The sequence below is a fragment of the Jatropha curcas genome, chromosome 4 (genome assembly GCF_041381405.1).
Source record: "Jatropha curcas cultivar XTBG-Jc1 chromosome 4, XTBG_Jcur_1.0, whole genome shotgun sequence".
NCBI classification, from domain to species: domain Eukaryota; kingdom Viridiplantae; phylum Streptophyta; class Magnoliopsida; order Malpighiales; family Euphorbiaceae; genus Jatropha; species Jatropha curcas.
In genome coordinates, this window is record NC_143154.1 from 20,775,273 (window position 1) to 20,799,035 (window position 23,763).

At 36.1% G+C, this 23,763-nt stretch overlaps 1 non-coding gene across 1 annotated transcript; it reads left to right on the forward strand.

The window, feature by feature from the left end:
* The first annotated feature begins 1,424 nt into the window (after window positions 1-1,424).
* LOC149496946 (small nucleolar RNA R71) lies at window positions 1,425-1,532 on the forward strand. The gene has a single exon (XR_016320706.1). It is a non-coding gene; the product is annotated as a small nucleolar RNA R71 (small nucleolar RNA).
* The last annotated feature ends 22,231 nt before the right edge of the window (window positions 1,533-23,763 follow it).

Here is a 23,763-nt window from a genome sequence, read left to right on the forward strand (position 1 = left end):
GTTAATTTGCCCTCATATACATCAATCAATGCTCTTGCAGTTGTAAGAAAGGATCTTCCAAGGATTAAGGATCTTTCTCTATCTTCATCAATGTCAAGAATAACAAAATTAACAGGGAAGATAAATGTACCTACCTTTACGAGCACATCTTCTACAATTCCTCTAGGATATTTGATTGATCGATCTGCCAATTGTAGAGACATCCTTGTTGGCTTTAGCTCTCCCATCTCTAGCATCTTAAAAACTTCATAAGACATAAGGTTAATGCTAGCACCTAAATCTTCTAAAGCTTTTTCAAAATCAAGATTACCAATATTACAAGGGATAGAAAAACTTCCTGGATCTTTTAACTTTGGAGGCAATTTATTTTGAATAATTGTGCTACACTCCTCAGTTAACATTACCATTCCTTGATCATCAATTTTTTGTTTCTTGCTCAGGATTTCTTTTAGAAATTTTGCATAACTAGGCAATTGAGCGAGAGCTTCAACAAAAGGAATGTTGATTTGAAGCTTTTTGAAGACATTAAGAAATTTGAGGAAGCTTTTGTCATCTTGTGCTTTCTTTAACCTTTGTGGGAAGGGAACAGGTGAAACATAAGGTTTCACTTCCTCTTGCTCTTCTAGGTCAATGATGGGATCTTTTTTCTGCTCTTGCTTTTTCTTTTCTATCTTTGGTGGTTCTTCTAACTGTTTCCCACTTCTCAAGGTGATAGCCTGTACCTGTTCTTTAGGATTCTTTTCGGTATTACTAGGTAACGTACCTTGAGGTCAGGATGCCATCATGTTTGCAAACTGTCCTAGTTGGATCTCCAAGTTTCTTATCGCAGCTTGCTGGATTTTGTTGTTTTCTCTGGTTTCGTTCATGAAGTCTATGTGCGATTTAGAAAGGGCAGTAAGGAGATCATCATGAGATTTTTTCTCTTGAGGTATAAAACCTGGTGGTGCGTTCAAGGCGTTGTTGGGTTTCCCATATGAAAGATTAGGGTGATTTCTCAATCTATTATCATAAGAATTAGAGTATGGGTAATTCTTCCTTCCTTGATTCATCACATAATTTACTTGTTCCAAGGTTTGCGGATTTAAAGAGTCTATCATGCATTCTCCAATCCCATGTTGCCCATTACACTGTCACAAACTTGCATAATAGAATTGATAGGATTAGTAGTCAATAAGTCCAACTTTCTTACCATATTATCTACCTTGGCATTGAGTGCTGTAATGGCATCCATTTCATAGACTCCTGCAGTCTTCTTCCTTTCGGAGTTGCTTTGATAATGGCTATTGCTTTCCATCTCTTCTATTAGGTCATATGCCTCATCAATTTCTTTTCTTTCAAAAGATCCACCTGCAGCTGCATCTAGAGTGATTTTAATGTTAGGAGATAACGCATTATAGAAAGTTTGTACCTGTAACCATTTAGGCAAACTGTGATGTGGGCACTTTCTCAATAAGTCCTTGAATCTTTCCCAAGCTTCGTACAAACTTTCTTGATCATGGTGGATAAAGGTCATTATCTCATTGCGCAATTTTGTGGTCTTTAAAGATGGAAAGAATTTTGCTAAAAATTTTTGGGCTAATTCCTCCCATGTTGTTAAACTTCCAGCAGGGCATGATTGCAACCAAGATCGTGCTTTGTCCCTAAGAGTGAAAGGGAAGAGTCTTAGTTTTATGGCATCCTCAGAAACACCATTCTGTTTCAAGGTATCACAAATCTCTAGGAAATTTGTGATATGAGCGTTAGGATCTTCACTAGGTAAACCTCCATATTGAATTGAGGTGGAAAGCATTTGGATAATTGCAGGTTTAATTTCAAAATTATTAGCTTCCACCTGAGGTCTTGTGATACTCGAGGTTGTTCCATTAAGAGAAGGTGTTGTGTAATCCGGCAAGGTGCGGACCGGATGCTGAGGTGGAGGTCTGTTTTCTGGGTTGACTTCATCGCACATGTCTGCTTGCTGTTCGGGTTTGCTTTCACGTGTTCTTCTAGCAGCGTTGTTCTTACGACAAGTCTTTTCAATTCCTAGATCAAAGATTAAGGGTTCAGTCCTACCTGATCTTCTTTGCATAAACACCTGAAATAATTCTTAAAAAGAAAATTAAATAAAACAGAAAAGTAAACGTCTAAATTAATAATAGGGTAATTAGTATTGATATTGATAACGCCAATCCCCGGCAATGGCACCAAAAACTTGACAGCAATTTTCGCAAGTATACGAAATCTTAGCAAGTAATATAGAGTAAGTAGAGTATTATCTCCACAGGGATTGTATATTAAGTACCAAAGTTATGTTAACCTATTATTATTTAAACGGCAATAAGAGAGATTTATTTTAAGAAAAATAAATTCTTAAAAGAAAATAGAAATAAATCAAACAACAATATTCAAATGGAAAGAAATCAAGGATTTTAAAACTACTAGGGATTTTGATTTTAATTAACTCTATCCAATTTATTTTATTAGTTTGTTAATCAATTTTAATTGTTCAAGTCGGGGAAACAACCCTAAAATCACTAACAAGCTCTCCCAATGTTTTGTTAGCTATTTTAACCCAATTTAATTACTTATCTTCCAATAGTGTAATCAAATATGAATTAAATCATTAAGTTTTGTGGTTTGTTTTGTGAATTAATAACCTAAGGTTATTAACTTATGAAAACCCCCCATGAGTCAAACCATATAGCTTCCGCATCAAGTTATTATTCCCATGTAATTTATTACCTTTTTCATATCAAAAACCCTTCTCCCAATAGTGATTAATGAAATAAATCAATCCAGGGGAAAAAAACTCTGCCTGGAAGCAATAAGTGTAATAATAAATTATACCTTAAACAAAGAAAAACAAATCTAATATTATAAATTGGAAAAGAATTTAAGCTACATCAAATCCCTAGTATGAGGATTTAGTTCGACATAGTAATTAAATAAAACTCAATAATACTTGAATAAAACTTCATAATCAATATGAATAATGAAAAATAAAACAACATTAAGAGTTTAGAAATAAAAACTAAGCAACAGATACGTGGACGACTTCTTTGAATCTTGGCACGAATCTTGAATGCTTGAAGTCTTTGAGAGAGAAAAGAAACAATGTGCACCAATTATCAAAGACCGGAGATCTCCCTTACAATGAATGGCCCCTCTCTTTATATAGACCTCCTGGAAAAAAATCCGACTCCGTTTAGGAAATAGAATCATTATTAAGTACGAAATCTTTTTGGAGATCACAAACTGTTTAGGCTTTGGATTTCTTCTCAATTAGGACTCTTCCATCTTCCTAAATAGGATTAGATTTTGATTTGCACGTCAGGAAAATATCTGAGGTGGGCCCATGTAAGTTATAGAGACTGGCTGGCATTCTTAATTCAAGACAGCATTAAATTCGTAGCACGGGTGTGCTATTTTGCACGGTCTGGGCGTGCCAGGGCCTGGGTTTTATGGATGGCTAGGCACGGGTGTGCCCCATAGCACAGCCAAGGCGTGCTAGGCTCTGTCTCTTCAGCATGAAATGCATCATAGGGTTCTTTCGGGCATGGGCGTGCCAGATAGCATGGGCTTGCCATGCTAGAGTCTAAGTCTCCGCTTGATTTTCCTTAATTTTAGCACGGGCAAGGTGTGCCAGAGCTTGAGTGTTTTGCTTTATAATGCTCTTTTCTGTGCCAAAACCCTGCAAATTTCTTTAAGATCAAGTGGATTATGATTCAAGGAAGCTTTGAACAAAAACATAAATAAAATGAAGTGAAAATTAGTTAAAGTGATTAAAATTACTAAAATTCCAAATAAAAACTATATTAAAAATACTGTAAAAATAACACCTATCAACTTACTTGTTATGGTCTCTCCAAAATAATTTTTTGTTTTTAGTATCTATCATAAGCTCAATTAACTTGATCTCAAAAATTCTACAAACAACGCTAACTCTATCTTCTTCGTTGCAACCTCCAATTGCTTCTTACAGATATTGTGTTTCTGTCAATTTGGGATTGCATGTGAAGGTCAAGAAAGTATTTGGATATCTACAAAATCTATAAATTTTCATAGGGTCTTGGTAATTTTGCATGTGATATCATGGACTTTCAATGTGTGAAGACGGTAGCAAATTAATTTTATCCAATTTTTCAGCATCGGTATCTCCTCTTGAAATTGCATCCATTAGCCCACTATATAATTCAATACTAAGCTTTTTTTCATTGTTTCTAATCTACTAGAATCTTTCTTCTTCAATGGTTATATATGCATCAACAATATACTGTTGTAACAATCTTCTAACTTTCATTAGAGTGTTGACTTCATTCAATCTATATTGCAACCGAAAAATATAAATTATCTCATGTCAATTTACTCCTACTGCAATTTTCTCTTTCTTGAAAACTACAATGTTTAATATCAATTCAGTAGTCACCCTCCCAATATGGAAACGAACAAAGATAATTCGATGTCATAAAACTTGGATTCAAATCACTGATTCTTTAGAGTCTTATCTTAGAATGATACAAAATAACATCTTTTCCCAAAATTGACATTCCTATATCACCAATAATTAAACCTACATTTCATATGCAGTAAGTAAATTGTATTGCAAACCGTCCTTTTTCTTGTGACTTATTAATCGCAAATGTATCTTAGGTATACTCCCTAAATGAATTTTATTTCTGGCAAGTCGGAAGCTTTTCACCAATTCATTATGCAAATCAAACATCTCTTGCAATTCTTTTTAAGAGACTTTCATCAATGTCATAATCACCTTTATTGTCTTTTAAACAATTTATACGGTCTTCGTATTGTGTATCATAAATGTATAGTTGTGCGAATATGGGCTTCAGTCCAAGAGGATGCATAAGTGATCTTATACGATGATAATTATGCCCATGAAGTTTAAAAATGTTTGGCCCTCCTCTTTTGTTAATGTCATTATCAATTTCCTCTTTCATTGATGTGAATGAGAATAAGGAATTATACATCCTTATCTTTTCTTTGAATTTTGCTCCTCTGCTTCCATTGATAATATTCAGCAAGCTTTTCAATAAGTTAGGTGAGTCTGTGAGTAATGATAGTTGGACTATGTCTTCTGTACAATATAATGAAAATGATGGTTGTATTTTTACTCTTTATAGTTTATGTTTCATATCACATAAATTGCTCCATAGTAAATGCATATCTATGATTTATTGTCACTAGATAATAAATGATATATTTCTTCATGATTTGTCGAAAAAAATACATAGTCAAATAAGAGTTATAAACCCTTACAATATATATATATATATATATATATTGTCGATTAAGAATGAACTAATATTATTGATATGGAATGCTTGGTATCAATTCAAAATTATATTATATATTCCCTCTATTCTCATACTTTAGAGAAAACAGAAAAATTGAGAAGATTAATAAAGCAGTTTAACTGAAACAATTGCCTCAAAATATGCCTAAATTGCCCTTAATTTGCATTAAATACATTTTATTGATATTAGAAATTAACTGGCATTTTTATTGATTCAAGTGGGTATTAATTAGTCTTGTTCTCGGCAAAGTATAGGAGGGGAACCTTCACATTAGGGACATTTAACGCTAAAATTTAAACTTTACTTTGGCAAAATTTTTTCAGTTTGAAAATTTCATTTTCCTCTGCCATAAAACTAGTGGCACTTTTAATACGTATGTGCACAATTTTAAAAATTTTTGAAGCCAATTTGAAGTAATGCGATGTTTTCTTAAAATTTCACAAAATTGGCCATATATAAATATGGAATGAAGGTGTTGTTCTTTAAATGAAAATCTATTCTTTCCTAAATCAGACACTACTTTACACTTAAACCTACCTCGGTCAATCATGAACCCATAATAACCAATTAATGTAAATAAAATTACTTATATTATGGACAATGTTGTTGTAGAAATGGTCACAAACTCATATACTTCCAGACTTGAACTCCACACCACAAGAGGAACGTGTTGTTATTGATCCACACCCGATCTAAATCGAAAGTGTTTTTCCTAACAACAACAAAAGAGGAAACAAAAGGAAAAACATACATGATGACATTAATTTTTTTTTTTTTTTGAAAAATTTACCGAACTGATACACTTTTGTAGTAGTCCAATCTATTTTTGAACAGATTAATAAAAAGCTGAGCACATGCTTAATGTTTCTTCCACAATTTTCATATTATTAAGGTTGAAAATATAATGAATTGTATAGGAATTGTCATTCTACATGACAAGAAAACAATTCTTTGCCAACAAACACGGCAAAAACTTATAAAGTCATTTCGTAATTTCTAAAAGTTGAAAATTCACAAACGCATTACCGTGCCTATAAATTTAAATCGTGTTCAATAAAACAAAAAATAACCTATTGTAGTATCTAATCATGCCTTAAAAAGATAACTTCATTAATTCTACTAATATTTTTATCTGCCAATATTATTATTATTAGTGCCATATTAACAAAGAAGACAGAGGCAAATCAAGGGTATTTTAGACTATCCATTATTGCACACTCCCAAACTTTCTATCACTAATATATTCTCTATATAAAAGTTACACCCAAAAGTTACACCCAATAGAGTCAATTCTGAGGGCCATCGGTGTCTAATGTGCACATCTAAACCTGCCATCTACAACCTCAATCTGTGACATGATTTCAATAGAAGGGGAACAATGTACAACCTCACCATTGAGGGAGAATTTCATATCAATCATATACCATTCAGTGATGATATCCATATTCAATCGATCGTAATATCAACTTCAACAAATGAAGTGATATTTGGTATAATAACAATGTCTATATTCAGCTATAAGACTTTTAAACCATTCCAATCATGTAATAATATCAAAATCACAGTGGGCAACATTTCATTTTGTAAACACTGATAAAAACATTCAATCATAGCCACCCCTTGATAAGTGTTATTTTTATAGTATTTTTATTGTGATTTTGATTAAAATTTCTATTACTTTTAATTTATTTAAATTAGTTTTTATGTAATATTGATATGTTTTTATTTAAAAGCTTCCTTGAAACACAACTCACTTGATTTTGAGGAAAAATGTAGGGTTTGGCAAGAAAAAGGACAAAAATAAGGTAAAAATTCATTAAGCACGCCTATGCTACAGTTCCCGTGCTACTACAGTGCCTGTGCTGTCATTACATAAGACTTCCAGAGGAGTGCACGCCCCAGACCATGCTAATCAGCACACCCGTGCTACAGCTACAGTACCCGTGCTACAGTGACCGTGCTAAGTAGCACGCCCGTGCTACAGTGACCGTGCTAATCAGCACGCCCGTGCTGTTATTGCATAAGACTTCCAGAGGAGTGCACGCCCCAACCCGTGCTACAGTGCACGCCCGTGCCAAGCAAGGAATCCTAAACTTAGTCAAAAGTTGCCAACCAACTTCCACCAATTTATGGAGCTAATCTTGGACAACTTTCTTCACATACAAATCAAGCCTTAATTTATGCACATGGAAGACATCATTGAGAGAAATTCAAGGCTTGATTGAGAACTTTATTCCATAAACAAGGTGAAATTTATTCCCTAAACAATGTAGAAGTTCTCTCCCAAGAAGTCTATATAAAGAGAGGAAGGATGCATTAATGTAAAAGGGATTGGCATACTCTACATCTCTTCTCCCATCTCTCATTTCATAGCTTTGTATATAGTTTATTTTTAGAAGTTAAGTATTCAAGAGTTGTGCAAAGTTTCAAGGAAGCCATCCAAGCAACCTATTACTAGTTCTTATTTCTAAACTCTTAATCTTGTTTATTTCTTTCATTATTCTTATTGATTATGGAATATTTATCAAGTATTATTGAGTTTTGTTTAAGTACTATGTGTAACTAAGTTCTTATACTAGGGGTTTGATGTAGCTTAATCTCTTTTCCAATTTATGTAATTAGATTTATTTTTCTTTATTCAAGTTATGATTTATTAATGAACTTAAAGCTTCTAGGCAGAATTTTCCCCTAGATTGATTTATTTCAATTATCACTATCGGAAGAAGGATCTTTGATATGAAAAGGTTAATAAAACACATGAGAATAATAACTTGATGCGGAACCTATATGGTTTGACTCATGGGGGGTTTTCATAAATTAATGATCTTAGGTTATGAATTCACAAAACAAACCATAAAACTTAATGATTTAATTCATGTTTGATTGCGCTATTGGAAGATAGGTAATTAGACCGGGTTAAAATAGCTAACAATACATCGGGAGAGCTTGTTAGTGATTTTTGGGTTGTTTCCCCTACTTGAATAATTAAATTGATCAATGAACTAATGAAATAAATTGGATAGAGTTAAGTGAAATCAAAACCCCTAGTAGTTTTACTTCCTTGATTTCTTTAATCAATAATTGCTTGCTTAACTTCTTATTTTTACTTGTTGAATTTAATTTCTATAAACAATTTCGTCATTTATCGTTTAAATAATAACAAGATAACATAATTTTGGTACTTGGTATACAATCCCTGTGGATATGATACTCTACTCACTCTATATTACTTGTAGCGATTTCGTATACTTGCGAAAATAAGCTGTCACCCCTCATACTAAAGGTATCAATTGGCTAACTTCGTCCTCTTTCAAAGTATAAAAATCTTAAAATTCATTTACATATGTCATTAGGTCGTATGATTTCAAACTAAGCTTTCTCCTTTAAAAACTTATGAAATCATTAATACTTTTCTTAATTATGATTCACAAATCAAATCCATTGAAAATATTTTGCAAAATCAATTTCATTTTGTTTAGATAAAAGTAGGAAAGGAATAGTACACTAACCTGAGCTAGAAGGCTCCCTTAACCTCTCTTCTTTAGCAACCACCCTCTCCTCAACTCCTTTCTCTCAGAAGCTGTACCATGAAATTAATATTCATATTAACTCCATACTACTCATAGGAATGCAAATTAAGCATTAGAATGTAGCATTCATGCTTTTCTTTCATTTTCACCATGCTTGTCCAAGTGTCATATGACCTTAGTGTAGTATGAAACACTTCATATCCAACACTTAACCACATCTTAGAAACATAAAAATAACAATTAAAACAACAGAAGTGAATGGCATGCTTAATTCATTAAATGTTCATGTAATGCAGAATTTCAGCATTTGAGTAGCCTGCATTCCATTGACTATATCTTGACTTCCACATATTCTTTTGTCCTGAAATTTTTACAGCAGTTTCCAAACATCTTAGGGTACTGACCTGTAAAATTTCATAAATTGTGAAGCTCATTTACATGGTCAAATGGCCTAATTATAGAATCAGAATTTCAGTTTTTCTCTTCCTGAGCAGCCTGCATTGATTTAGTGATAACTCCATTTCCTTTTATCCAATGGAATTTCCTTTTTAACAGGACCTTTCCAACATCTCAGCCTATCTTCATTTAAAATTTCGTGAATTTTGAAGTTCATTTTCCTATTCAAATAGGCCAATTACAGAAGCTGAATTTCAGGTAGCCCAAATTTAACAAGTCCAAGAATGCTATGCTTGCTTAAGCATTCTCAACTCACTTTCATCACTAATTCATGCAATCTAACTCTTTTATTACTTAAATAAAATCATAATATGAGATATATCAGAACCCCTAGTTCATAGAGTATCAATTACAAACTCAAAATCATCCATCTTGGTGAAATATGCAAATTGGACTTTGAATTCATGCAAAACTTGTTTTAATCATCTTAAATCTCCTTAAAATCAATTCTAATCACTTCATCTTCAACAATTCAGCATGCAGAAGAAAAAATCTCACTTCAAAGTTCATGGAATTCAAAATTTAATCCATAGAAAAGAAGGAGGAAGTGAAGATAACTAACCTTTTCTTAAGAATTACTTAAAAATTTCTTGATTTTCACCCCCTTTTTTGTTGATTTTTAATCAAAACCCTCCTCCTCTCTTTTTGAACGGTTTGGACTGAAAAAATGGATGAAATTTTCATGTTTTATCTCCACCTCTTCATAACATTATATAATAAACATTATTAAAAATTCCTCCCATGTCCTTTAAGTGAAAATTGCACTTTAATCCTCCCCTTTGTTTTCCTTTCATCCTTTTGCACTACAATCTTTTTAATCACTTTAATTTAGGCCTAATTAGGTATAAAACAAGTTTATTTAATATTCTAAACCCCACTTAAGCAACGTCATACTAAAATTATCATTTTTCGGGCTTTTTGGGTAAAATTATGCTTTACCGAGAAGTCATTCCTCTTTAACTCATTTTTAATTTCCTTTAACCTTTCAAATTGATTTGTAATAACCTTAATTACCATTTAATTAATTTCAACATCCTCGATATACAGTATTTCCCGTTATTCTAGATTTTCCTTTAATTTGGGTAACAGAATTTATCGAAAAAGCTAGAATAGTAAGAACCACCAAGTTGAGGATATTACAAATCTTTCCTCCTTCAAGAAATTTCGTCCCAAAATTTTACCTATCATAGATCTCTAAATAATTGTGGATGTTGTCTTCTCATATCTTCTTAGCATTCACAAGTTGCTTCTTCTCTGGAGTGGCTTCTCCATAACACCTTAACTAAGGGAATCTGTTTATTCCGAAGTTGCTTAACTTCCTTAGCTAGGTAGCCACTGGTTCTTCATAATATGTAAAGTCTAGGTTAACTTCAATTGATTCTAAAGGCAGTATATGTGAAGGATCCGATCTATACCTCTGAAGCATGAAACATGAAAAACTTTATGAATCTTATGAAGCTCTAGAGGTAAGGCTAACCTATATGCCAATGGACCAATCCTCTCAAGTATTTCATAAGGTCCTAAGAAGCGACGACTCAATTTTCCTTTTCTACCGAATCTCATAACATGCTTCCAAGGGCAAACCTTAAGAAATACTTTATCACTCACATTATACTCTATATTTCTTCTCTTTAGATCCACATATGACTGTTGTCTATCTGTAGCTGCTTTCAATCTTTTTTTAACTATTTTAATATTTTTTTTTTCTATTTGTTGAACAAGTTCAGGACCGAATAATTGTCTCTCACCTACTTCATCCTAACATAAGGGTGTCTTACATTTTCTACCATAGAAAGCTTCATATGGAGGCATTTTGATAGTGGTCTAGTAACTGTTATTATAAGCAAATTCCATCAAAGACAAATATTTATCCCAACTATCTTCAAACTCAAGAACACAAGCTCAAAGCATATCCTCCAATATTTGAATAATCCTCTCAGATTGACCATCTGTCGAAGAATGGAATGCAGTACTAAAATTTAATCTAGTCCCTAGGGCTTTCTGTAAACTGGTCCAAAATCTAGATGTGAATCTTGGATCTCTATCAGAGATAATGGATACTGGCACTCCATGTAACTTAACTATCTCACCAATATATATTTCTGCCAATTTCTTCAAACTATAGTCTGATCTTATAGGTAGAAAAATGAGCACTCTTCGTCAATCTATCCACAATAACCCAAACTGCATCATATTTCTTCTGGGTAAGTGGAAGTCTCATTACAAAATCCATAGTCACCGTTTCCCATTTCTATTCTGGAATCTGAAGTGGATGATGTAATCTTGCTGGTACTTGATGTTCTACCTTAACCCGTCGACAAGTTAGGCATTTAGCTAAAAATTCAGTAATATCTTTGTTTATACCAGTCCACCAATAGTTCCTCTTTAAATCCCTATAGATCTTAGTCCCACCTGGATGCATAGCAAATGGAAAATCATGTGCTTCCTTTAAGATGAGATGTCTTAAATCTAAATCTGAAGGAACACATATCGATCCTAAATAACAATAACCCATCTTTATTAACAGAAAATTCTGGTCTTTTACCATCTTGTGTCTCTGAAAGAATCTTTTCGTATTAATCATCATTCAGTGTTGTTGCTCTAATCTGATCAACCAATAGAGGCTTCACCTGAAGATTAACCAACACCTAATTGTTAGAAATTTTCTCAAACTTAGCATTAATAAACCATAGATCATGGACTAAAGATAACTCTGTAGTCCTCAAGCTAGCAATAGTCTGACGGCTCAATACATCTGCTACCACATTAGCTTTCCCTAGCTAATAATCGATAATATAGTTATAATCTTTTATCAACTCAAGCCATCTTCTTTGTCTTAAATTGAACTCCCTTTGAGTACCAGAAACTTCAAACTCTTATGATCTGTGAAGATATAGCATTTCTCACCATAAAGGTAATGTCTACATATCTTCAATGCAAATACAATGGCTACAAGTTCCTAATCATGTGTAGGATAATTCCTCTCATGTGGTTTAAGTTGGTGTGATTCCTAAGAAATATCATTTCTATCTTGCATTAACACACAACCTAATCCATTATGAGAAGCATCATTATAATTGGTAAACTCTTTATCTAGAATAGGTAAAGTCAATACTGGAGATTCAGTCAAACACTTCTTTAGCTTATCAAAGCTCTCCCGGCATTTATCTGTCCATTCAAATCTAACGTTCTTTCGCAATAATTTAGTTAAAGGGAAAACAATAATAGAAAATCCCTTAACAAACCTACAACAATAGCTAGCTAAACCCAAGAAACTGCAAATCTCGAAAACATTCTTTGGTGGCTTCTAATTGGAAATAGCCTTAATCTTACTAGGATCCACTATAATACCCTCTGAAGATACAATATGACCAAGAAAAGCAACTTGTGCTAAACAGAATTCACATATAGAAAACTTAACATTAAGCTGCTTTTCCTGAAGAGTTTAAAGAACAATTCTTTGATGCCTATCATGCTCTTCTGTATCTCTAGAATATATCAGAATATCATCAATAAAAACCACGACAAATTGGTCGAGATAAGGTCTAAAGATCGTGTTCATCAAATCCATGAATGCTGCTGGAGCATTAGTTAATCCGAATGGCATAACTAGAAACTCATAATGTTGTCTTAGGAATACTATGCTTGATAGTGTTATTTTTTATAGTATTTTTACTGTAGTTTTATTAGGATTTTTAGTATTTTTATTACTTTATTTAGTTTTTATTTAATTTTTACTTATGTTTTAGTGTAAAGCTTCCTTGAATCATAATCCACTTGATCTTAAGGAAATTTGTAGGTTTTGGAACAGAAAAGAGCAAAATAAAGCAAATACACTCAGGTTCTGGCACGCCCTGCCCGTGCAATCCAGCTCGCCCGTGCTAGATTCAAGGAAAATCAAGTAGAGACTCAAACTCTAGCACGCCCAGACCGTGCTATCTGGCACGCCCGTGCCTAAGAAGGACATCAACACAAAGGCGTGCTTGCCTAAGCACGCCCGTGATGCATTTCATTCTGGAAACTCAAAGCCTAGCATGCTCATGCCATAGATTCTTCTCTAGACGTGCCGCTGAGCACAACCCATGCTGAACCATCCTTAGAACTCAGGCTCTGGCACACATAGACCGTGTAATCCAGCACGCCCGTGCTACGAATTAAGTGCTATCTTAAGTCGAGAACGCCAGCCAGTCTCTATAACTTGCATGGGCCCACCTCAGATACTTTCCTGATGTACAAATCAAGATCTAATCCTACTTAGGCAGATGGAAAAGTCCTGATTGAGAAGAAATCCAAGCCTAAATAGTTTCTTATCTCCAAAAAGAATTCTTACTTAATAAGGATTCTATTTCCTAAATGAAGTCGGATTTTCCCCCAGGAAGTCTATATAAAGAGAGGAGTCATTCATTGTATATTCCATCTTTTGTTCTATTGTTTTCTCTCTCTATCTCCAAGACTTCAAGTATTCAAGATTTGTGTCAAGATTCAAGGAAGCCGCCCAAGTCAATCATTAACTAGTTTTTATTTCTAAACTCTTTTCTTGTTTTATTTTCAATATTCATGTTGATTATGAGAATATTTACAAGTTTAATTGAGTTTTATTTAATTACTATGTTGAACTAAAACTCTCATACTAGGGATTTGATGTAGCTTAATTTTGATTTCAATTTATAATATTAGATTTGCTTTTCCTTGTTCATGATATAATTTATTATTGAACTTAATGCTTCCAGGCAGAGTTTCTCCCCTGAATTGATTTATTTTATTAATCACTATCGAGAGAAGGGTTTTTGATATGAATAGGGTAATAAATTACATGAGAATAATAACTTGATGCGGAAGCTATATAGTTTGACTCATAGGGGGTTTTCATAAGTTAATGACCTTAGGTTATGAATTTATAAACAAACCATAAAACTTAATGATTTAATTCATGTTTGATTGCACTATTGGAAGATAAGTAATTAGACCGGGTTAAAATAGCTAACAATACATCGGGAGAGATTGTTAGTGATTTTAGGGTTGTTTCCCCTACTTAAACAATTAAAATTGGTTATCAAAATAATAAAATAAATTGGATAGAATTAAGAGAAGTCAAATTCCTAGTAGCTTTAAATCCTTGATTTCTTTTCGTCAAATATTATTGCTTGATTTCTTTTTGTTCTTTTTTTTATTTGTTTAATTTAATTTCTTAAAATAATTCCCCTTATTGCCGTTTAAATAATAATAGGTTAATATAATTTTGGTACTTGGTATACAATCCCTATGGAAATGATACTCTACTCATTCTATATTACTTGTTGCGATTTTCATACACTTGAGAAAAATCACTGTCAATGCTCTTTAACTCTCAGTTGATGATACCCCAATCTCAAATCTATCTTAGACAATACAAAAGCACCCTTAAGCTGATCAAAGAGATCAATCCTTGGCAAAGGATATCTATTCTTGACTGTAACCTTATTCAACTAGCAGTAATCAATGCATAACCGAAAACTGCCATCTTTCTTCTTTACAAATAGCACTGGAGCTCCCCCATGGTGACATACTAGGGCAGATAAACCCTTATAGAACAACTCCTATAACTACATTTTCAATTCTTTTAATTTAGCAAGGGCCATCCTATAAGGAGTAATGGAGATTGGTTGAATCCCTGCCACGACCTCAATCTCTATAGAGGCAAACCTGATAACTCATCTGGAAAAACATTTGGAAAGTTACACATAGTAGGAATGTCCTTAAGATTAGGAGTACCCACTTGTGTGTCAAAATGTGAGCTATGTATGACTCACACCTATAAAGGATCAATTTCTAAGCTAAAGCTGCAGTGATCACAAATGAAGGAAGTATCTGTCTCTCGCTCTATATCACCACACCTGTATATTCTAATATTTAAAAATATAATCTTCTTAAGGTCATAATCAACCACTGCTTGATATTCTTTAACCAATCCATGCCCAAAATAACATCAAAATCTCTGAAGGACATCTCAACTAAATCAGAAAAGAATACATGACCTTGGATCATAAGTGGGCAATCCTGATATAACTTGTTGACAATAACCTCCTACCCTAATGGACTCGATACTAGCACATCATAACCCAATCTCACACAAGGAACAGACGTATAATAAGAAATCTTAGCACTAATATAAGAGTGAGATCTACGATCAAATAACACATAAACATCATGATTAAATAAAGAAAATATACTAGCCACTACATCAGTTGAATCGACATCCTGCCTCTGCCTCATAGCATAAAATCTAGCTGGCACACCAATGGGCTCTGGCAAATTCACTGTCCCTGACTACCTAACATGCTACCTGTACCTCTACCCCTACCTCTACCTGCAGGCTAGGAAGATCCATAACTAGCAGCTGGTCTCTAAAAAGATCCCTCTGTGGCTGCATATGGCGTAGTTGTTTTGGGTCTAAGGCAATCCCTCACAAAGTGTCCAATCTCGCCACAGTTAAAACATGCTCCTGTGGCCAACTTACACACTCCCCCATGATATCTACCACAATGAACATAACTACGAGTAGCTAGAGCAGCTCGTGGAGGTGGCAATGGTGGTTTGAACTGCCTCTAACTCTGTGGCCTCATACTGGCAGATCTAGGAGAAAATGGACCAAAGAATCTCTCTTCTTGCTACCAGAGCTACTAGCCCCTGGAAAAGTCCTCCTGACACTCTTCTCCTTCTCTACAGCCTCTTCCTAATCAGCCTTCTCCTGATTCAAAGCTTGTGAAACCAATGCAGAAAAATTCTCATGTTTAAACTCGATCACATGACTCTTAATACTGGGTTTCAATCCCTGTTCAAATCTCTTGCATCTGTCTCAACCTGTAACTAACATACTCCAAATATAATAACTTAATCGAGTAAACTCCCTCTCATACTCAACTACAGTCCTGTGATCCTGTCTAAGTGTGAATACTCAAATTTTGAGGCTCGAAAAGCCAATTTTCCCGGACTGCAAACAGTCCAGCCGGACCGGAGGCCAATTTGGAAATTTACCGGAAGTATGCAATATGGTACTTAAAACGTCCGAAAAATTACGAGTATCGTAGAACTGGTCCCGGAATATTTTTTGGAGGTCCGGAACTCATGGAAAAGTCTTTTTTCCCGGACTGCAAACAGTCCGGCCGGACCGGAGGCCATTTTGGAAGTTCACCAGAACTATGCCAATATGGTACTTGAAATGTCCGGAAAATTACGAGGATCGTAGAACTGGTCCCGGAATAGTTTTTGGAGGTCCGGAACTCCCAAAAAAGCCTCCGGAACGAGAAAAAAAGCACACGGGCCAGCCCACCCTCAAGGGCGGTCCAGCCCGCCCTCAAGGGGCAGCACGCCCGCCTCCCTGAGGCGGGCAAGCCCGCCCTCCAGGGCGGGCAGGACCGCCCTCGGGTCTCTTTTTTCCTATAAAATTGGCCCCGGGGCCTCCGTTTTGAGGGACTCAGTCTGTGTTGACGGACGCTCCTTCCCCCCTACGCTCCTTGCGATTCTTTACTGCTTTTCTGCATTTTAGTTTAGCTTTATTTCTTTCTTTGCTTTGTTAAGTGATCATTAAAATTTAAATTAATTAATATTCCCTTAACGAGGAGCTTAACCTGGAGTTAAGAAGCGGCCGTCGATTAAATCAGGTACATGAACTAAACTCTGCCTTTTTAATTTTAGCACTTCATGCATACTTCTGTTTTACTCCTAATAATTCTACAACTGCATAAATGCATTCATGCATTCATTAGGCAAATAAACTGCCTCAATCAAATATGATTAAGCTTAAATACCCGGTTAATTAATAATCGTGGTATTAATGTTAAATCCGACAATATTGGCTAAAAAGCCTAGTTAATTAATAACTACGGTTTAATTGCCTTTATTTCGAACAGTCCGGCTTAAGTCCAATTAATCAATAATTGTGGCTAAAAAGCCTTAATCAATCACGTTTTGGCAACAAATTGCCTACAATTAAATCAACCACATTTTGGCAACAAATTGCCCACGGTTCAATCAATTTTTGGCAAACAAATTGCCTATAAATTAGATTAACTACCTTTTAGCGACAAATCACTTAAATCAGAAGCTTTGGCAAAATGCCTTGGAATTAATCAATCTTTTGGCTAAAAGCCTTCAAACAATCATTTTCGCGACAATCGCCTAAATCACATCAACTTTTGGCAAAAATTGCCTAAATCAATTCATTTTGGCTAAAAGCCTTAAATCAGTCATTTTGGCGATAAACGCCCGAATAATCACTTTTGGCAAACAAATTGCCTAAATCTTTTGGCTAAACGCCTTCCAATACCAATTTTTGGCAATAAATTGCCTAAATCAATCTTTTTGGCTAAAAGCCATTAAAATCAACATTTTTGGCATCAAATGCCTAAAAATCAAATCAATTCTTTGGCAAAATGCCTAAATAAAATGCACGAAGCATTCACACACTCATGCATAAAGCATACCCATTCAAAGCCCTTCAAAGAAGGCCTATCGAACTACATTGACTTTGATCTTCCATTCAAATGGAAGTACGTAGGCACGTTCGGGATTTAACCCCAAGTGGCAAGTCGAAATCACTTAAAATTGATCCAGATTACATTAATCACCTTGCAAAGCATTCATTCATTCGGTTAGTTCATCAGCATGACATAGTCTCGGGATCCACCTCGGGTTCGCAGACCATGCCTTAACATTGGGATAATTAATCTAGTAACTAGGTTAATTAAAATTGGAGTCACTTAGGGTTTTTTCCTAGTTTACCCTAAAATAATTAAACAAGGTGGCGACTCACACACTCACGTGCATTTCTTCCTTAGTCACATGCATTTGTATGCATTGATATGTGGGGAGGGGTTCACAGTTTGGCGACTTCATTGGGGAGCATTATGTAATCTTTTTGCATAAGTGGACTACAATTGCTGCATAGACTAACCGGCCCTTCTTTAGGGCATTATTTTACTATGCTTTGTTTTGCAGGGTGCATTGACATGAATCGAGTGTTCTTTCTTTAAGAATACTTGATGAGAAAATTTGAACTTAATTGACAAATTTGATTAAAACATTTAAATTTGTTGACTTATTGGCACGATTGAGAATCTTTTTCTCCATTGCATAAAAAATGAATTTCAAATGAATTTCTTCTCTCTCTGTTCAAACTTCTGAGTCTGGATAGCAAGTAGCGCTGATCGGCAGGTCTCTTTGATTATGTCGACGGACAGCCAAAGCGTCCTCCCTGTTACCGCAAACCATCCCTAATCCTTTTGGGGGTGGCCCATGAGTATGTGTACCGTTGGACCTACGCGAAACTCTTTGTTTCACATGTGGTTAGGTATATCCTTACTCAAGGTTCAAGGGTCCCTTTATAAGCTAATTCTCTATTTGTGGCATAGCCTATAATACCTATCCTTTAGGACTGTATGCACCCAATGATGCTGAATCATTCCATTAAAATGAATTATGTTGTGATGTTGTGCTCATTCACGCATTCATCCCATACTTCACAAAAAAAAAGAGAATCTTAAAAAAAGCATTCCATTTCAAAGCTGAAAAATCACATTTTGGTCCCTGAGACCTGAAAAGTCACATTTTGGTCCCTGAGACCTGAAAAATCCCTGAGACCTGAAAAATTATATTTTGGTCCCTGAGACCTGGAAAATTACATTTTGGCCCCTAAGGCCCAAAAATGTCCAATTTGGCCTAAGGCCCAGAAAGTTCACATTTTGGCCCCTAAGGCCCAAAAATTCCCAACTTGGCCCCAAATGCCCAAAATTCACAATTTGGCCACAAAGGCCCAATTCGGCCCCAAAGGCCCAAAATTCACAATTTGGCCACAAAGGCCCAGAAATTCACATTTTGGCCCCTAAGGCCCAGAAATTCACATTTTGGCCACAGAGGCCCAAAAATTCCCAATTTGGCCACAGAGGCCCAAAAATTCACATTTTTGGCCCCTGAGGCCCAAAAACATTTTTTCTTTGAGAACTTAGGGCCTTTCGAAAAGTCGAGGTGTCCAGCCCTAAGCATTCTACCTTACATATCACATCCCATTGGGTCCTATCCTAGGTGTCCTAGCATACCAGCATTACCCTACCACACAGGGTCAAACTGTCCCATCTCACAGGGTCAAGTCCAAATACCTTACCCTTACACTACCCTACCTCACACTATCTCACATACCCTATGAAAACACCTTATATAGGATAGTCTAATCGTTTTGACTATGTCCTTTTACAGGTACCCCTCCAAAGACCACCTATACCCGAAACACCACCTGAGCTCTCACCCACAAGTCCAACAACCCCGACTGCACCAATGGCATCACTCTCTGACATCCAAAACCTCATAGAACAAATGGAAGCCAGAATGGAGGCTAGAATGAATGAGGCATTGGCTGCCCAGAGAACTGCCCTATTAACTGAACTAGGTGGTGGTAATGGAAATGGGGCTTCAGCTGGGGGAAGTGGACCTGCTACCTCCAATCAAGGACCTGGTGCTGAACCGACAAACCCTACCCTTAACCTGGATGACATGCCCTCTAGAACTACTTCCGAGCTGGAAGCTCAGAAAATGAGAGAAAAATTGGAGCTCTTGGAAAGGTCAATCACTGCCCTTAAAACACACAAGGAAGTGGTGGACATGGACTCCTTGTCCTTGTTCCCCGAAGCGAGACTGCCAACAAAATTCAAAATGCCCAACATGGATAAGTTTGACGGAACCACTTGTCCCAAAACGCACCTGAAAATGTATGTGGGTGCCCTCAACCCGTTTGGCCTAAACAACGAGCTCCTTGCTCAGTTGTTTTAGCAATCTTTGACTGGTGCTGCATTAAGATGGTTTGTAAGCTTGGATCGTTCCGAAATAAAGAATTGGGAGGACATATGCAATGCTTTCAACACGCAGTACCATTATAATATCGAAGTGGATGTTACCCGGAGGGAGCTGGAAACCACTAAACAAAAGAACAATGAGCCTTTCTCCTCGTTCCTTTCGAGGTGGAGAGCCAAAGCTGCTCAAATGATCAACCGACCCTCTGAACAGGAACAAGTTGACATAATAATCAAGAATTTACTGCCTGTCTACCAGTCACAGCTTCAAACACAGTACTTGCCTACGTTCCAATCGCTCATTGCGACTGCAACTAAGGTGGAAGACTTAATCCAGTTGGGTCAACTCAAAGAAGACTCATACAAGAAGCAGAATCATGCTGGACTTTGAAAAACCATCTACAAGACCTGGTTAACAATGGGTCCATCATCCCCAAGAGCAAGCTGAACATCAACCAATCCCTTGCCTAACCATGGGATTAATGCAAAAAAAATTGTTGAACAAGAATCGTTCGATCCTTTCGAACTTTTCTTAGAAATGAATGATGTTTGTGTCTGAGAAGGTTGAGATCAAGCCTCCAAAAGAACAAAGGAATTGTTCAAGACCAAAACAACATGTCTGATCGATTTAAGCATCGAGAAGAACAAAGTCACTACAGTCAATCCAATTCTAGTCCATCACAGTCCACCTAGAGTCTATCTTTTAGGGTCTAGTTTCTTCTTCTCATTTTCATTTCCATTCAAGTTTTCATTCAATTCAAATTTGTAAATCTAAGTGTCTTTTGTACACAAATTTTGTCTTATCAATAAAAAGGGATCAGTTTACGTTCCAATCATGTTTATACTCTTTCCCTATCCTTTCCTGTGAAAGCACAAAAAAAAAATCGAAAAAAAATAATAATAAAAAATTTAAAAAAAAATGGTGATAAAAAAAAGGATAATTGGCAAAGAAAAATGCATTCATTTGCTCTGCATCAATCAAAGCTGGAGGCATCCTAAGAAGCAACATCAAAGGGGAAGTTTTGAAGGGTAATCATGGAAAGGATCCAGCAAAGGGTACGCAAGACTTCAAACAACACCGAGGCAAAGCCGATTGAAGGGGTTAGGGCCAGAATGGTTTCTCCGAAAACCCAGGAATGGAAAGGTGTCTGAATTTTGAGCTTAAAAGCGACAGAATAAAGAAGTTATGTTTGGAATTGGGTTGGGTCTGCACGAAGTCGCAATGCTATCCATACACTACTCAAGTCATCTCAAGATCAAGTTGCCTCAAAATTCTTTATGGAGAGGCTGCTTCTAAGCAAGCAAAAGGAAAAATGGGACAAAAGGAACCCCTGGTCAAGAGGAAGCAAATAAGCAAAAGAAAAAAATGGGTCAAAAGGAACTTCTGCACAAAACAAAGAAATCAAGGACAAAGCTACAGGAAATCAAGTTGTCAAAAACGAGCCAACTGCAAGCTCTTCGTTAAATTCAAGCCCATCAAGGGTAGATGACAAATCATTTCAGCCATAAGGACAAAGACCAAGCGGCTGCTTACATTTTGAAAAAGCAAGTTAAAAGAAGCAGTCATTTCCACAAATTGGATGACAACAAACACCTTGAAAATCAAGCGCCAAGCATGGCACAAGTACAAGTGTCCTTATAAACAAGGATCATTTCTCAAAACAAGGAAAAGGAAGAGTCTCCTCAAAATTCCTTATGGAGAGGAGAACCATTGAGGAAATAAGTTTCAAATTCAGAGGAAGATAAAGTTCAAGAAAAGGAATCAAATTAACCTCAAGAATTCGAACATGGCGAAGCCACAAACTCAAAGCATAAAAGCTTCTTCAACACTCAAGCAACTCAAGTTGCCACCACAATGTGGGTATTCAAAACTCTTTGTGATGAATACAAGTCATATTTCAGTCAACCAGTGGTAAAACCACTACAACAACAAAGTCAGATTCACCTAGGGTCATCACTATCATACGAGCTCGAGTCAATAAGTTGATTCAACATCATCAAAGTCGGGAAGGAATCCCGCAAAGACATCAAGCCGGGAAGGAATCCCGCGAAGAAATCAAGTCAGAAATGAATTCTGCATCAACATCAAACCGGGAAGGAATCTCGCAAAGACATCCAGCCGGGAAGGAATCCCGCAAAGACATCAAGCCGGGAAGGAATCCCGCAAAGACATCAAACCGGGAAGGAATCCTGCAAAGACATCAAGCCGGGAAGAAATCCCGCGAAGAAATCAAGTCAGAAATGAATTTTGTATTAATATCAAGACGGGAAGGAATCCCGAAGAAATCAAATCGGAAATGAATTTCACAATCAGCATTAAGGCGGAATTGAATTTTGCCCCAATAGCAAGTCGAAAATAAATTTCGCACCAAGACGGAAAGGAATTCCGCATTAACATCAAATCGGAGATGAATTGCGCACCAGCCGAGCACGAAGTTCGCATCCCGGAAGGAACTACGAAAGACCTGATTCTCCCCATCCCCCGAAGAGTTCTTGGAGATACGTAGGCAGCCACAAAGGCGCGGTCACAAACATAAGTTTGCATCATAAATAGCATTTTCTCTTTGCCAATATAAAAAAAAAAAGAGAAGAAAAGAAAAATAAAAGCTGGAGTTGAAAACCCGAAAGGGCGGCTTCAGGCAAGAATTGAGCCCGCTAGGCTGAAAACCCGAAAGGGCGGTCTAGGCAAAAGTTAGGGCAAAGAGCCTGCTAGAGTCGAAAACCCGAAAGGGCGGCTACTAGGCAAAAGTTAAGGCCAAAAAAAAAAAAATCCCTTTCAAAGGTCTCCTTGGGAGTATATAAATCATTTTTTCCAGGAATCACTGAGTTCCTTCCAGTCAAAATTCACTACAAGAAAAATCAAGTCTCCAATGAGTCTCTAAAATCAAGTCTCCATCACCAGTGGTCATTCCACAACAACTCACGAAAATCGAGTTATTCTCAAAAGTTCATTTTGAAAGCGTCACTCTTTGAGTCATTCCTCGAAAAAAAAAGAGAGAGAGGAAAATGTCAATTCACTCCCCAGGGTTTCCAAAACAACCCTAGAAAAAAATGTCAAACATAATCGTTGAGAGGTAATTCTTTAATACCTCGTCTCCACTGGGACCATCGTTTCTTCGATCCTTTCAGACGAGCGATGTCATCCACATTGTCCGTTTCTTCGAGTCATATAAGTGGCTTTGTTCTCTTTGATTCCTCAAATCGATTGGACAAGTACAACACCAATGTTTTGAAGTATTCCATGGTCAGCACCATTCTGGGGGCAAGAAGTGATAAGAACCTTCACCATTCTCCCATCACAGAAGTAATCACGGAATTTTTAGTCTTTCATTAAGAAGAAATTTTATTTCAGCTAATAAGGGCATTAATTCTCTCAAGCAGGGGGCAAAATCCTCCAAGTCGGATTCAGGGGCAAGTGTTATAAAAAAAAAATATACACAACCCAGGGTGAAACCCAACCATCGTCAATCTCTGTTACACAAACCCAGGGTAGAACCCGGTTAATGGTTAACCTTTTTTACATAAAACCTAGGGTGAAACCCTAACCAATAACCAACCATTTTTTCACCCAAAACCAAGCCATTTGATCATTTCGACTTTAGGTGGACCCTTGGTTCTCAAAGAAAAAAACACAAAAATAAAGCAAAATCTCTTTTCAAGCCCTCA